Source organism: Rhinolophus sinicus, chromosome 15 (assembly GCF_057876585.1).
Source record: "Rhinolophus sinicus isolate RSI-liver-muscle chromosome 15, RSI-T2T, whole genome shotgun sequence".
In the NCBI taxonomy this organism is placed as follows: Eukaryota; Metazoa; Chordata; class Mammalia; order Chiroptera; family Rhinolophidae; genus Rhinolophus; species Rhinolophus sinicus.
This window is the reverse complement of record NC_142515.1, coordinates 121,349,256-121,363,910: the sequence shown is the minus strand read 5'-3', so window position 1 is coordinate 121,363,910 and position 14,655 is coordinate 121,349,256. Positions and strand designations below refer to the sequence as shown.

The window sequence follows — 14,655 nt, the reverse complement described above, 5'->3', positions numbered from 1 at the left end:
AAGTCATTTCATGCTGTCTGCAGGTATCCCGGAGTATATGCTTCAGGACTAATCTACCTTTAAGTATTTTAATTATTTTACAATCTCCATTTTGGTTATGTTCTGGCTTAAAGCCCTGGAATAATTACTGTTACAAAAGAAAAAAAAAATCTATTATATTTTTCATATCTACAGACAAGATATAGTCTATTTAAAAAATTAACAACAACAAAAAAATGTAGAAATAAAGAGATCTATGTAATGGTAACAAAAAGAAATAAGGAAACATAGGAACTAAATAATAATGGTAATGAAAATAATCGGTAATCAGAGCCAATGTAAACAGATACATTATCAAGAAACTTCCCCTCAAATTATACGTGAATAATAAAAAGCTGAAAAGTTAGGCAAATCAACGATTTCTAAAGGAGATTTACCAGCTCATGCAATTACAACAAACTAACCAACCAAAGCCAATTAATAAAGTCTATTAAGATTTGTTTCAGGCAGATGATTTTAATGATTTTCTATAAACTCATAATACATATGTAATGTTTTCTCACTCCCTAAATATGAAACAACTCTAAATGCCCCGATTCTTACACTGAGATCAGTCCCGGTTGTACACACTTGCATTTATAAACTATTTTTTGAAAAGTCTGTTAGGTATGCATATTTATTTCCTTTATTATCTTTTCTTTTAAAACATAATTTATATTTATGGCATTAGACTCTATATGCTATGATAGACTTGAGCCAGTGAGAAATTAGATATTGTTTAAATTATATTTAGTGTATTTACTTATCACTTTGGTTATTTAAAGCACAAAGTAAAACTATTTCTTAGATATAATTTCCCAATGTAGACAACAGTCTTTATTATTGGAGTTCTTGACATTTACATTAATTAGTAGATAGCTATATATGGATAACTCAAATATAGACGTAAAAAGATTCCCTGAAGTATTGAATAAATGCTCAGTCTTGTCCTGAAAGTTGTTATATTTTTTTCTATTTTGGCCACTACTCACCTCCATACTCATTTTTGGTAATCCCTCACATATGTCCTTTTATCCTATTGAGGTTTGATGAGAAAATAGTCAAAAGACAGTACAGTCGGATTTCATTAGAAGATGGTTAATCAATAATTTTCCCTTTCTAGAGTATAATTCTTTTAAAAATAGATGCACGAATTTGGTTTCTGGTGTGTCCAATTCTCTTTATGAACAAAATGCCTAAACTTTGATTGTCGAACTTCTCTAGATAACCAAATGATATAAATATATTGAATCAGAACTCGAGCCATGATTAGAATAATGAATGTCAGAGCTATTATATAAAATTGATATTTAGTTTAGGTAATATAACGCATTTACAGTGATAAGCATGTCTTGTGAATATTCAACAAATGCTGTTTTTTCCCCATACCAGCTCTCCCCACTATTAGAGTATTTTAAATTCATAATCTATAAAACATAATCACCTAGCTTTCTTATATGAGAGGTTTTGTGAAAATCATGAATTGTAGAATCTACACTATTGCTTTGTTTTTTTCTGTAGCCAGTTTTTCATATTGCATCTAACTACTCTCTTTAGTGGGTCTCTGCCTGAATTCTCCTATATTTTTAGACTGTGGGATGATTTTTATTTACATAATTCATTATATTGACATTTTTAAAACTGTTTTTAAATCTAGTTTTAATGCACTTTTTAAGAATACAAAAAAAACACACAAATAATTTTATTTTTCTCAAAATTATTGATGCAAGACTAATAGTAATCAAATAATAAATTTTGTGACATTACTCCCATTATTTAAAAATAATCGTTTAAAATATCATACATTCAAAGTTTGAAACTATGACTAGAAGATAAAAGTTGACTGGCTTTGCTGATGTTTTTCAGGATAATGATTTAATGAGCAAATTTTAGTTTATTCACTTATAAATTGAGAGTATAAACTTTAAAGTTTGTTGAAAATAAGTCATATATAAATTTTGAGTATTGACAAACATTACTTTTGTCATGATCTTCATGATCTTAAAATAAATCATAATTAACAACTATATTTAAAATACGAATCAGCAATCTATTTTGAAACCTGCAATTATACTTCCCTTTGTGATACCAGTTACTGTTGTATATTAGTGAATTTTTCTTTATCAAATAAAATACATTTAGAAACATCTATTTATGGAAAGTTGTAATTCTAGAGTTAAAGAAAACAGAGCATAACTAAAATTTTTCACCTGAGAGGAAATTTAACAAAATCTAGTTTATAAGTATCTTCTTCCTCCAAATAGTAACAAGACTATTTGATGACTTTCACTGGAATTTTAGTGTTGTTTTGTTTTTATATTTCCTAAATTAATCATCATTATTATTATTGTTTATAAAGTTATTACTTGTTCATTGTGTAATCGGAATAGCTTTAATATTAACGATTACATACTTTGAACATTAATCATCTTATTTTTATGGCTTCAATAAGTTCAACCTCTTTATAAAAATTATATAAAAGTCTAATGCTGTACCATCATTTTCTCTCTTGGTTACCCAAACTTAGGAATCTGTAACTAATATAGTACCAACCATGGTAAATATGTAATGCAAGTATTTTCTCGGGCTTTAACTTACGCATTTGTGAATTCTAGAATTTGGTTACACGCAACCATTAGTTTAAGATCATTTTAATTAAATTTATAGGTTGGTTTTTTTTTGTCTTGTCTTGTTTTTTGTTTGTTTGTTTGTTTGTTTTGCATAACAGAGATAATATGAATTTGTGTAGCAGATCCACATGAGGGCAATGTATGATGGTAACCTCACATGGATAATTAAATGCCATGACTGCAGTACCATTCTCCTTGCAGTTACTTAAGGTTGAGAGTTGGGACTTGTTTGCTTCCAGAGCGGATAAATGTGTGGGATCTCAGTTATAAGGGGTTTGTCTCCTACTTGATCTTCCCCTTAGTTTGGGGCTTTTTTTATAACCAGAAGCCTGAAAACCAAATCCCAGACCAGTTCTATAAACTACCCCAAAGCTGATGTGGGTTTGACGTTCTGCCTACTCATGTGGGTTCCTATTGTAGGGAGGAAAAATTATTTTCACTCTATTCTTCTGAGTTATTGGCAGAGACTCTTATAACAACAACAGCAAAATATATCAACAAGAGGAAAGCTAATTGTATATTAATGCATGCAGCACATATCACTCAGGAGAAACATAAACCTAAAGCAACCCAAACTGGTGGCTTAGAATTGCAGCTTGCATAGCATCTTCAACAAAGAACAATATATTTGTAAAGAAATTGCAGGGTAAAGGGGTTTGGCCTAGGGGTATATTGTGGAGAAGTAACTAAAAAGATAAAAATTAGTTTACTGAAGTTTGGTTTTACAGATTTCTCAGCCCCAATTCCCCATGTCTGATAATAAGGATGTCTTTCTTCTTCCTAGTACAAGGAGCTCGCCTGTCACATGAGTTTTATCTCCTGCTTCAGAAAGAAAAGAAGGGTCAGAGTGACCTTCTTACACTTGCTATTTCTCAAGTGTCTTTAACTCAAATAATCAATATGCCAAAGCAGCATACTTTGGGATTACATGCTCTGAACACCCTCACCATCTTATCTCAGATTTTAGCCAATACTCAACTTCAAAAATTGTTTTCAATGTATTTACTGAGAAATATGTATGTTTCTTCTTAAATTAATTTATATTACTCTTTTGAATATTCTGGGCAGCTAAGTATGTTTCTTCAAAAAAAAATGTAGACATACCTAGACAGCCCTATATTATTAGAAAGAGTAATTTTTATTTCTACATTTCTAAAACTTGCTTGTTTTAAGGATTTGGTTCATGTGGTATCTTCTAACTGAATAGTAAAGAACAGCATTTCCTCTCAGCTAACCCTAAGTCTTTTCTCCACTGTTACTTAATGAGGTCATCCTATCTAAAATTGTAAACTTTTGAACCCAACACTTCTCATTTTGCTTCCTTGCAAAATCTTCTAACCAACTGATAGATAAATCCAAATTTTTAGCAGTACATATCAGGGACATATCTTGAAAAAGAAGAAAGGAAGGAAGGAGGGGGTGAAGGGAGGCAGGAAGGAAATAAGAAAAAGGTAAAATAAAACGTTTAGTTTTCTTACTCTTAATTTACCTAACAGATAACAATTTGTTCAAAATAACAATAACAACAATGTAATTGATCATGTATGCTTCTGCTTATATTACACTATATACTGGTATAAGTTTATATAGAAATAAAATAAATGAGAGTGATGACACAATGAATGAGATGAAGGAATTGAAGTTATTTTGGTATTATAAGGTACTCACACTACCTGTGAAATGCTATAGTGTTATTTGAAAATGAACTTGGTTTAGTTGTAAATGTGTATTGCAAACTCTAGGGAAACCACTAAACATTTTTTAAAAAAGTATAACTATAATGTTAAGAAAGGAGATAAAAGAGAATCATATCAAATGCTCACTTAAAATCACAAAAGGCAGAAAAAGAATGGAAGACAAAAACAGGAACAAAGAATAAGGGAAACAAATAGAAAATAGTAACAAACATGGTAAATATTAATCCAACTATGTCAATAATCACTTACAAGTATCAGTGGTGTAAATGCACCAGTTGAAAGACAGAAATTGTAAAAGTGGAATAAAAAAGAAGACTCAATTATATGTTGTCTGACAGAAACCCACGTTAAGCATCAAGACAGATATAGATTGAAAATAAATAGATACAGAAAAATATACCATGCTAACACTAATTGTAAGAAAGCAGACACAGCTATATTAAGTTCAAACAGAGCAGACATCACAGTAAGGAAAGTTATCAAGGATGAAGAAAGTGGTATGTAATGAGAAAGGGGTCAGTTCTCCAAGGAGGTACAACGGTTCTTAACACGTATGAATTAACAACAGAGTATAAAACTATTGAGGCAAAGAATGACAGGACAGCAAGGAGAAATAGATGGAGACTTCCACAGCCCTCCATCAGAATGGAGGGCAAAAGTAACCATTTTGAAACACTCCTGGAACCCCCTCCATAACAAATGCCAACATTTCTATGGAAACTACGATAGCAAAACCTTTCCTGAACTGTTGCAAGGGCAGTTAGCCAACTCCCATCCCTTTTAGTATTGCTGTCTCACCTAACAGGAGGAAAGAAAACGTCAAAAACATGTCTGCTGGTTTTCAATCCAGCACGTAAGGAACTGAAATGCCATCACTCCCATTCACACAAGATAAAAGCAGAAAAACTGAAAATCACCTCTTCTTAGACCTATTAGGGAATCGAGGTAACAGTGCAAGCCACTGCTTCCCAAATTGGAGAGACAGGCAGATACAGGGAATGACACTTTACCAGAGCAGAATTTCAAGAACAGTGATCTCCATGGAAACCAGTATGGAGAAAGAATATCTAATCCAGAATTGATGAATTCTTGGAGATCCTGTGTGACAAGTTTGAGAGGTAAAAATTCCAAGAAACATCCAATCATGGGCATCCTCCTACCTGTGTGAGTTTTACCTCCAGGAGGCCTACCACATTCTTAGAGTGAAGAATGGAGAAAAATCCCCTCTTATTCCCAGCACAGGCAGTAGGAACGTGGCCATTTTGAGGTAAGCCTGGAACATCTTGTTCTTTTTAACAAGACCTACCTTCAAGAGTAACCGGTTTATCAGAGCCTAACCAACCTGGGCAAGAGCAATACCCTGCTCCAGCCCTAGCTAGTCTCACTGTCTCACCTGGGCAGGTGGGGCTGAGAAATACTTCTGAAGGTCACAGCCCAGGGACAGAGGCTCACTGAAAGACTGACACCCAATCATAGGATTATAATACACGTTCCCTCCTCCATACCTTACCACCCCATCAAGGGCGCTCCCGTATAGTAGAACACAACTGAAAAACTGCACATTTCAGACACCATTTAAGAAGAAATCCAGACAGACACCCAAATACAACACGGAAACAAAAACAAGGACACAAGAGGACTTTTTAGCCTCTGACACATACAGCTTCAGCAAAGAGCAAACACAGCTTAACTTCTCGCCAGATAAACATAAAACATCACAATAAAGGCCTATGTACCTCAGTTCCTTTTACCCAGTACATCAAATCTAGCTTGCAGCAAAAATTTACAAGGCACAATAAAAACAAAGACCCATTTTTGAAGAGGCAGAGCTAAGAACAGAATCTAATGCAGATATAGCAGAGATGTTGGAATTATCAGACCAGGAATTTAAAACAACTATGATTAATAATGTTCATGGGCACTAATGGAAAAACCGAACTTTGTGCAAGAACAGATGGGTAATACAAGCAGAGAGAAGGCTATGCTAAGAAAGAATCAAAAGGAAATGCTACAAGTCGAAAATACTGCAGCAGTAATGAAGAACTGTAATTACTACTTCAGAGACTTAAGTAACTGGTTTTATGTAAAGCTTTTGTGTGGAAGTTTGTGAATATCTGAGAATTTAACATTTATCATATATATCTCTTTTATTTTGGAGTAAAATAAAAATTTAGAGTTATAAGGATTTCAATTTTCTTTTTCTTTCCAGTCCTTAAATTTACTAGTGAACATTCTCTTCATACATATATACATAGTTTTTCTATGTCAAGTATCAATAGTTTAGTTTGGCTTTAATTATGAATCAACGTCTTTATCTGGCTCTCTGACTACAAGAAAAAGGTCCGCGCACCAACCAGAGTTGGGATTAATTTTATAGATGCAGGGGAATTATGGAAATGCATCATGCAAAATACCTATTTGCCCAAATTATTCCATGACCTTGTGCTTAGGCTGAGTTTTAAATAATTCAGTGATGTATTGAATGAATAAATTTGTATTGCTTGTTACTCTAAACAGTCATGCATTCACTTTTCCCTGCCATTTTTAATAAAGCCTACTTTTCTAATATTCATGAAATATTGCATTTCAATTAAATTACATAGGTTTTGAGAAAATAGTTTGCCCTAAGCTGTTTAGTGTTGACACCAACTGTCATTTTTCTTTTTTTTTTTTTTTTTGGTATAATGCCCAAGGAAGCTTTGGGAACAACTATTGCAAAGCACTGTCATTCTTTAATGAGATACTTTTTGATCATGTATAACACAACACTGTCTGAGGAATAGAACAATAAACGATATTTTGTTTATGAGGGATATAATATATCAAAATATGCAGAGATGTTCAAAATAAACTTTTGCTAGTTTTGTGAAAATTATGTGTATACTGTCCTAATTATCCTGAATTTCAAGCATATATATATACATATATATATATATATATATATATATATATATATAAATTTTCTCAAATATTTCTTTTGTCACTTACTCACATTATCTATCTTAATGGTATACATAAATAAATGGACTGAAAGAACAATTGGATTTTGGATACTGCATTAATTCAGCTTTTAAAACCTATGAACTTTCACACAGATTTCACCTTTTACTAATCTGTTGAACCTGTGCTGTATCTCATGACATCAACGCCTCAAATAGTTTTGATGTTCTCCAGTTATTTCTTGCTGGATCAGGACATTAGTTAAAAAAAAGAAAAAAAAAAAGGTATTCTGTAAGTAGAAATAACAGCAATAATCATTCTATTTACTAGGTCTGGTGCTTTTAACATATCATCCTATATTTAATTATATTATACTTCCTTAATAAACTGAGCTTATTTTAACAGTAGCATACTTTTAGTCAATTTTAGGCATAACGAAAGTATAATTACTATCCTCTGAAATAGAAGCAATACAAAATTGAAATATATCATGCTTTATACTTAAAATTCCATGAATTAATAGTATCTACATATCAATAACCAATGTCAAGTGGGTATTTGTTTTAATTTTATATGTACTATATTACCATGGGTTGATAGCTTTAGATCATTTCACGTTAAAATTATTGGCATTTTTATTAACAAAACATTCCTTTCAATATCCTCTGATTCACCTAGGCTCTCTTCTTCTATAAAGTCAAGTGGTTTCAGGCAGCTGGGATCTGATACTACAAAATAATTTCAAATCTCTTCCATTGCAGAGGGCTTAGGAAAAAAAAAAAAAAAAAAACAGAAACACTCAGAATCTGCCACAGGAATTTTGGAAAGCATTTTCATTTTTACAAAAAGTGAGGAAAAAAAACCTATTCATTTTTCTCTTTAATTCACTTGATTTGCACTGTAAAATCCATGAAAAATAGGATACGTTCAGGTAGCCCAAACTACATCATCACTCATTTTCTTTTGTGTAGATGATTAATATATTAATATGCAATAATAAAGTGAAATGTAGTGCAAAATAGTATCTGTCAAATGGTTTACAATATATTTTTCAGGGATGTTTTTCAAGATTATTTCATTAACTTAATATCCATTTTCCTTAGCATCTATGCAAAAAGACTCTCCTCCAGCCACATAAATAGGTAGACTTCTAAGAAAGATTAACTCTAAGGAGTATATATTGAAAATTACGGCAGCCTAGTCTATTTACATACATGTATGTAGGTGTGTGTTTACAAATGTATGATTACATCAAGATATACTACATACATGCATATGTTTACATCAAGGTACACACATATGCTTATACTCACAAACACCCCCATATACACACATATACATTATAAATATGAGTCTTGAAATGATATGGGGAGATATATAGCCCTAAATGAAGTGTACTTCCAACATTGATCAATATTATATATTTTGTTCAGATCTAGGGAAGAATAACTGCAAAAGAAAATAGGAAGGATTGTGTACATAAGGAGTTTATTACCCTCCTCTGCTGCAGAAAACCAGTATCACTGTTTATATATCTTTAAATTTCCTCTACAATAAAATAGACTTTTATTATTTAATTGAGTAAAGTACAGTAATGTCTTAGAAAAACGTAATTTTTTAATTTAAATTTTAAAGTATTTTTTTTAGCCTTTGGCTAAAAAAGAAGGAAGAAATGCCTTATGGAAGGCGGCCAAAAGGAAGCCAAGAAGAAAGTGGTTGCCCCATTTTCTAAGAAAGATCAGTATGATGGCAAAGCACCAGCTGTGTTCAATATAAGAAATATTGGGAAACCACTAGTCACGAGAACTCAAGGAACTGAAATCACATCTGATGGTCTCAAGGGTCGTGTTTTTGAAGTGATCCTAGCACATCTGCAGAATGAAGACATTGCATTAGGAAATTAAAGCTAGTTACTAAGGATGTGCAGTACAAAAACTGCCAGACTAATTTCCATGGCACGGATCATACCTGCGACAAACTGTGCTCCATGGTCAAAACATGTCAGACCATGACTGAAGCTCATGCTGATGTCAAGACTACCGGTGGTTATTTGTTTCATCTATTCTGTGGTGGTTTTACTAAAAAAACATAACAATCAGATTTGGAAACCTCTTATGCTCAGCATCAACAGGTCCGCCAAATCCAGAAGATGATGGAAATCATGACCCAAGGGGTGCAGACCAATGGCTTGAAAGAAGTGGTCAATAAATTTATTCCAGATAGCATTGGAAAAGACATAGAGAAAGCTAGGCAATCTATGTATCCGCTCCAAGATGGCTTTGTTAGAAAAAGTCAAAATGCTGAAGAAGCTCAAGTTTGAATTGGGAAAACTCATGGGGCTTCATGGTGAAGGTAGCAGTTTTGGAAAAGCGACTGGGGATGAGACAAGTGCTAAACTTGAACCAGCTGATGGATATGAGTTCCAGTTCAAGAATCTGTTTAAAATTCAGACTTTTCATGGTGACAAGTAAAACCTGGTGATGTTTGAAAAACAAGCAATGACTTTTTAAAATTTATAAATAACTGTGTTACATTAAACTTTAAAATGTAAACAAATGTATTTAAATAAAAACTACATCATTTGGATCATTTGTAAATTTAATAGGGATGAATATTTTAGTGGATCAAAACTAATATATCAAAGAGGGTATATCAAAGAGGTTGAAGAAGGTAAAGGGGGTCAAATATATGTTGAGAGAAGGAGACTTGATTTTGGGTGGTGAGCAAATAATGCAATATATAAACGATGCATTCTAGAATTGTACACTTGAAAGTTATATAATCTTATAACCAGTATCACCCCAATAAAGTTAATAAAATAAACAATCTATTTTTCTTGTTTATTATTCTATTTTTGTGTCTATTGTTTACTGTCCATTTTAGACTTCATTATCTTTTTTATAGTAACATTTATATATTTTTAATGTAAATAGGTGATTTTTAAGGTAAACAAATCCATTGAAATATAAAGGTCTTATTTTACACTCAACAATACCAAATAAATAAGTGCTACTGATTGATGAAATTATTTTAATAGGACATAAGATTTTTGTAGAATCCTATCCATGAATATATTTTACCAAAAATAGTGAGTGATCCTGTACACCTTCCTACAATTTACCCTGTATTTCACTTTAAAATTTTCAGGTCTCAAAGTAAAAGCTACTTACTTTAAAATATCTAAAACATAATCATGTTAAAAAGTAATTTATATTATGGCATAATTTCTTTTCTTTAAACATTATTAGATGTCATGGGATTAAGAAAAGCAAAATGTAGACCAATTTGTTATTTAATTTACAAGTGAGAAATTTAATATAAAGTAACAAATAAAAGGTAGATTAATAAAATTGTCCTTAATGAGCTTTGCATTTTTAGTCTGTCCAGAGAACTTTTTTATTTTAAATAAATCAAAGACTGAATAATATCAGCTGTACTCCAAAAGCTAACTGACCTTCTGACTTTATTAATGCTCTATCTTTCCATTACTTGAGGTAGCCAGTATATTTTTCTTCAGGTTAAAAATACCAATCATTATTCAGTTTTCTAGTTTTGAAAGTGCCTAGCTAAGCTTATATTCTTTGTGAGGTAAGCTAACCTTATGACATTAATGGTTGAGAATAAATCAACATAGTTTGGGAATGCTAAAGTTTAATCTGCTGGATCATAATTTCAGAAAAGAGTACTATCAACATTAAAACACATAAACTGATCTCTGCAGTATAAAATACTGAGAATTCAATTCATCTCAAAAATATACATTTTTAAGATATTAAATGTGTTATTTCAACTGATGGATTTTAAGGCTATATTACAAGACACCAATTCTATGTCCTAAAAATCAATAAAAATGAAATTAAGGAGGAAGAGCCATAAAAATACCACTTTATAATTAAAATTAAATTCAAATTATAAAATAAAGAATCCCCACATTTTAAACTGACATTTTAAAACTTAATGAAGGAAAAAGGTCAGTTTTAATGTTTACTCTTAGGGCAAAAATCTCTGTGAAATTTGATGTTAGGGACTAACTTTATATGATATTTTTATTGTATAAGTTAATAATTAATAAATCAATCATTCAAAATGAAATACAGTTATTTATGTGAAAATTGGTTCTTAAACATTGAGAAGCTAAAGCTTAAATAGTCAGTCATTGTTTGAAGTTCTTTGTCTGATAACAATATTTGAGCTCTAGGAAATTTTAGGTAATCTTGGTAAGATAGATTAATATTGTGTAATTTAGGATGAGCTTGCACTCTTGAGTCTCGTTGGATAAATTCAATTTCTGATTTAATTATTGGATTCCCTTTTGTGAAAATTTCTCATAAGTGGAGTCATTTTAAGTAGAGCTAGAGAAGCCATTCAAAAGGAACTTCCTTGCACATCTTATTGGTAACCAGACATGTATAGCCAAAGAGTAACCTAGCTTTTTAGCACTGATAGAAATTCCTTTATTTTCCTTCTTTTCTGTGACACTAGATTGAAATTCTTTTTGATGTCAAATAAATGCTTGTTGCCTCTCACTCTGGCTTGAATTTTTAGGTTAACACCTATAATCTTCCTAAAGAACAGACTTAATTAGATCCTCAAATAGCCTCAACCTTCTATCTGAAGGCCTTCACATAAATACCATGCCATTATGGGACTCTGCTATCCCACCGTTTTTCCTTAGTACTCTTCTTCATCAAGTACAACAGCAAGGATTGCAGCCTTGATGAAGACTTCCCTGAGCATCCATTCCCTCCTTCACATGATCATTTAGGCCTCTATATTATATATTCTCCAAATAACTTGTGGTTATGTTTAGTAGAAGTTATAAAATATTTTTTTATATTTTATAAATTATATTTTATAAACTGTATTTTACAGCTTACTTTTTATTATAATAGGCTTAATTTCTATATTTTTTTATTATATGTCCCATGACGTCAGGAACTTCTTTCATCTTTTCTAGCTCTGCATCTATCATTAAGTGAAGATACACTAAATACCAGAGATTTTGGAGGGAATTATTTGACTACAATTACTTGAATATAATTCTGGTTTTAATCAATTATGAATATCTCTATTTCTATATCATATTAGTAAACGTACAAGATTGGACAGTTAAGTCCACGAACTCATCTCAGAAAAAGTTCTACTCACCTCATTTCTGAATCTCACTATAGTCACATTCAAAGTACTCCCCTCTGGAAGCTATGCACTGCAGCCAGTGCCTAGTCCACCCTTCAAAGCAATTTTGGAATTCTTTATCTGGAATGGACAGTAGAGCTGTCCTGGTATTACACTTGATGTCCTGAATGTCATCAAAATGTCTTTCAATATATTTTTTTTTATCTTTGGGTAAAGAAAGAAGTCATTGGGGGCCATATCAGGTGAGTAGGGAGAGTGTTCCAATACAGTTACTTGTTTACTGGCTAACCCCCCCCCGCACCCCCCCTCCCCCAATGCTGTGTGAGCTGGTGCATTGTCGTGATGCAAGAGCCATGAATCTTTGGTGAAAAGTTCAGGTCATCTAACTTTTTCACGCAGCCTTTTCAGCACTTCCAAATAGTCAACTTGGTTAACTGTTTGTCCAGTTGGTACAAATTCATAATGAATAACCTCTTTGATATAAAAAAAGATTAGCAACATCATTGCATCAAGTTTGCGAACTTAATTGTCAGATCTCGTATGACTATATATATATACCTAAAAGAACACAACCATTTTTTACTATATTAAACGTAATTGAATCAGATTTTATTGCCAAACAATTCAAACAGTATCATAAATCTACATACTCACTGGTTTAAAATTTGACTTCTCTTACATGATGAGGTTCTTATTCCATCAGGATTCAGCGTGGGTGAAAACACACAGTAACTATGAATAAGTCTTCATTACTGATGAAAACTACCGCATTAGATAAAATTCTGAAAGGGCCTTTGGCATCCATATATTAGAGGGTTCCAAATTCAGATTATTTGCTCCCCACTTTCCTTACTACACTGTTAATAAACATGTACGCTGCAAAACTCTGCTTAAAAGTCTCCTGTACATGTACTGTCCCACATACTACGGCTCCAGCCTTCCCTAGAGCTCATTACTTCCTCTTGTTCATCACACTTTATCTAGTTTTCTTATAAATTATCACAAAATTACTGTAACTTTTGAGCATATTTACCACCAGCAGTATACACTGTTATATTAACAACAAGGATATTGTTTTATTCAATTCTATATCCCTCATTTTGCTAAGTAAAGACTTTACTACTATGTGTTTTGAGGAAATTAAACAAAAAAGATTATGTGGATCAATTTTATGAGGCAAAAAATGAATATTATTACATTTTATCAGCATGTTTTTGATTTTCTATTAATGGTGGCAACATCTTATACTTCAATATAAATAGTGAAATGCAGTATGTTTTAAATGTTTATATTCATGCCCCTGTTTGATAACATCTAGAACCTTATTCAAGAATTTTACTTTAATTTTTAACTGCCATTTCTCAGTAGTTTTAACAGTAAACAATTAAATGGTGATCCTTGGTACAGTAGAGTAGCACAGCCAAGAACTCAGTCTAGACCCATAGACAGCCTTCATGGCAGGAGAGGGGTAATGAGATTCCACCTCCTCCTCCTCCCATTTCTCAGATAGTAACCTCACTTCCTATGTACCATCTTCCTGTTCATTAAAATCAACAGCTTTGTCAGTCAGAGGCTAACATATAAGGGAGGAAAAAAAGATGGAAACCAAGGAACAATATGTGATTTAAAAAGATTTTTTTTCTAATTATATTGGGTGGCCATACACTAAACTTGTTTTTATCAACAATTGTCCCTCCCCATTATATGTTAGGGTTGAGAACTCCTTATTTCATTATACATGACAACGTACTCAACAGATTTCATTCTTCCCTCTATGTAGCTTATGCTCAGGTCTCTGTTCAGGAACGTCTCTACTATCGTTCAGTATAGCTATACTCCCACAGAATTCTAGGTTAAAATAAAAAGAATGTACCAATTTTGTTTATCTTCTTCTATAGCATTTCTTAGCGCTTTTTTATTTCTATAATAATAGCATTTCTTTGAAAGTCTTCATAATTTTATTTTCAATTATTTAATTGAAATATTTAATTGACATATTTATTCAATTATAGAAATTAATTTTATGACATCCACTTATTATTTAAGTATGCATTCACATAAATTCTTATTTTGAAGTGAATTTCACCATTTCTTTTTCTCTTATATCACCAATAAATTTAATAGTTTATCGCTTATTTATGTTTCAAATATTTATTAGTGATATATATGTCTAGTGATATAAGAAAATGTATGTATTCATTTGGAATGTTCCTTTACCTTTATTTATGTTACAT

The 14,655-nt window shown here is 31.9% G+C and overlaps 1 long non-coding RNA gene and 1 pseudogene across 1 annotated transcript in view; one reads left to right on the top strand and one right to left on the bottom strand.

Moving 5' to 3' along the window:
* LOC148755294 (uncharacterized) overlaps window positions 1–14,655 on the bottom strand; it is a 468,556-nt gene that overhangs the window by 214,691 nt on the left and 239,210 nt on the right. The gene's annotated exons all lie outside the window — the stretch shown is intronic.
* LOC109459735 (small ribosomal subunit protein eS1 pseudogene) lies at window positions 8,965–9,728 on the top strand (annotated as a pseudogene).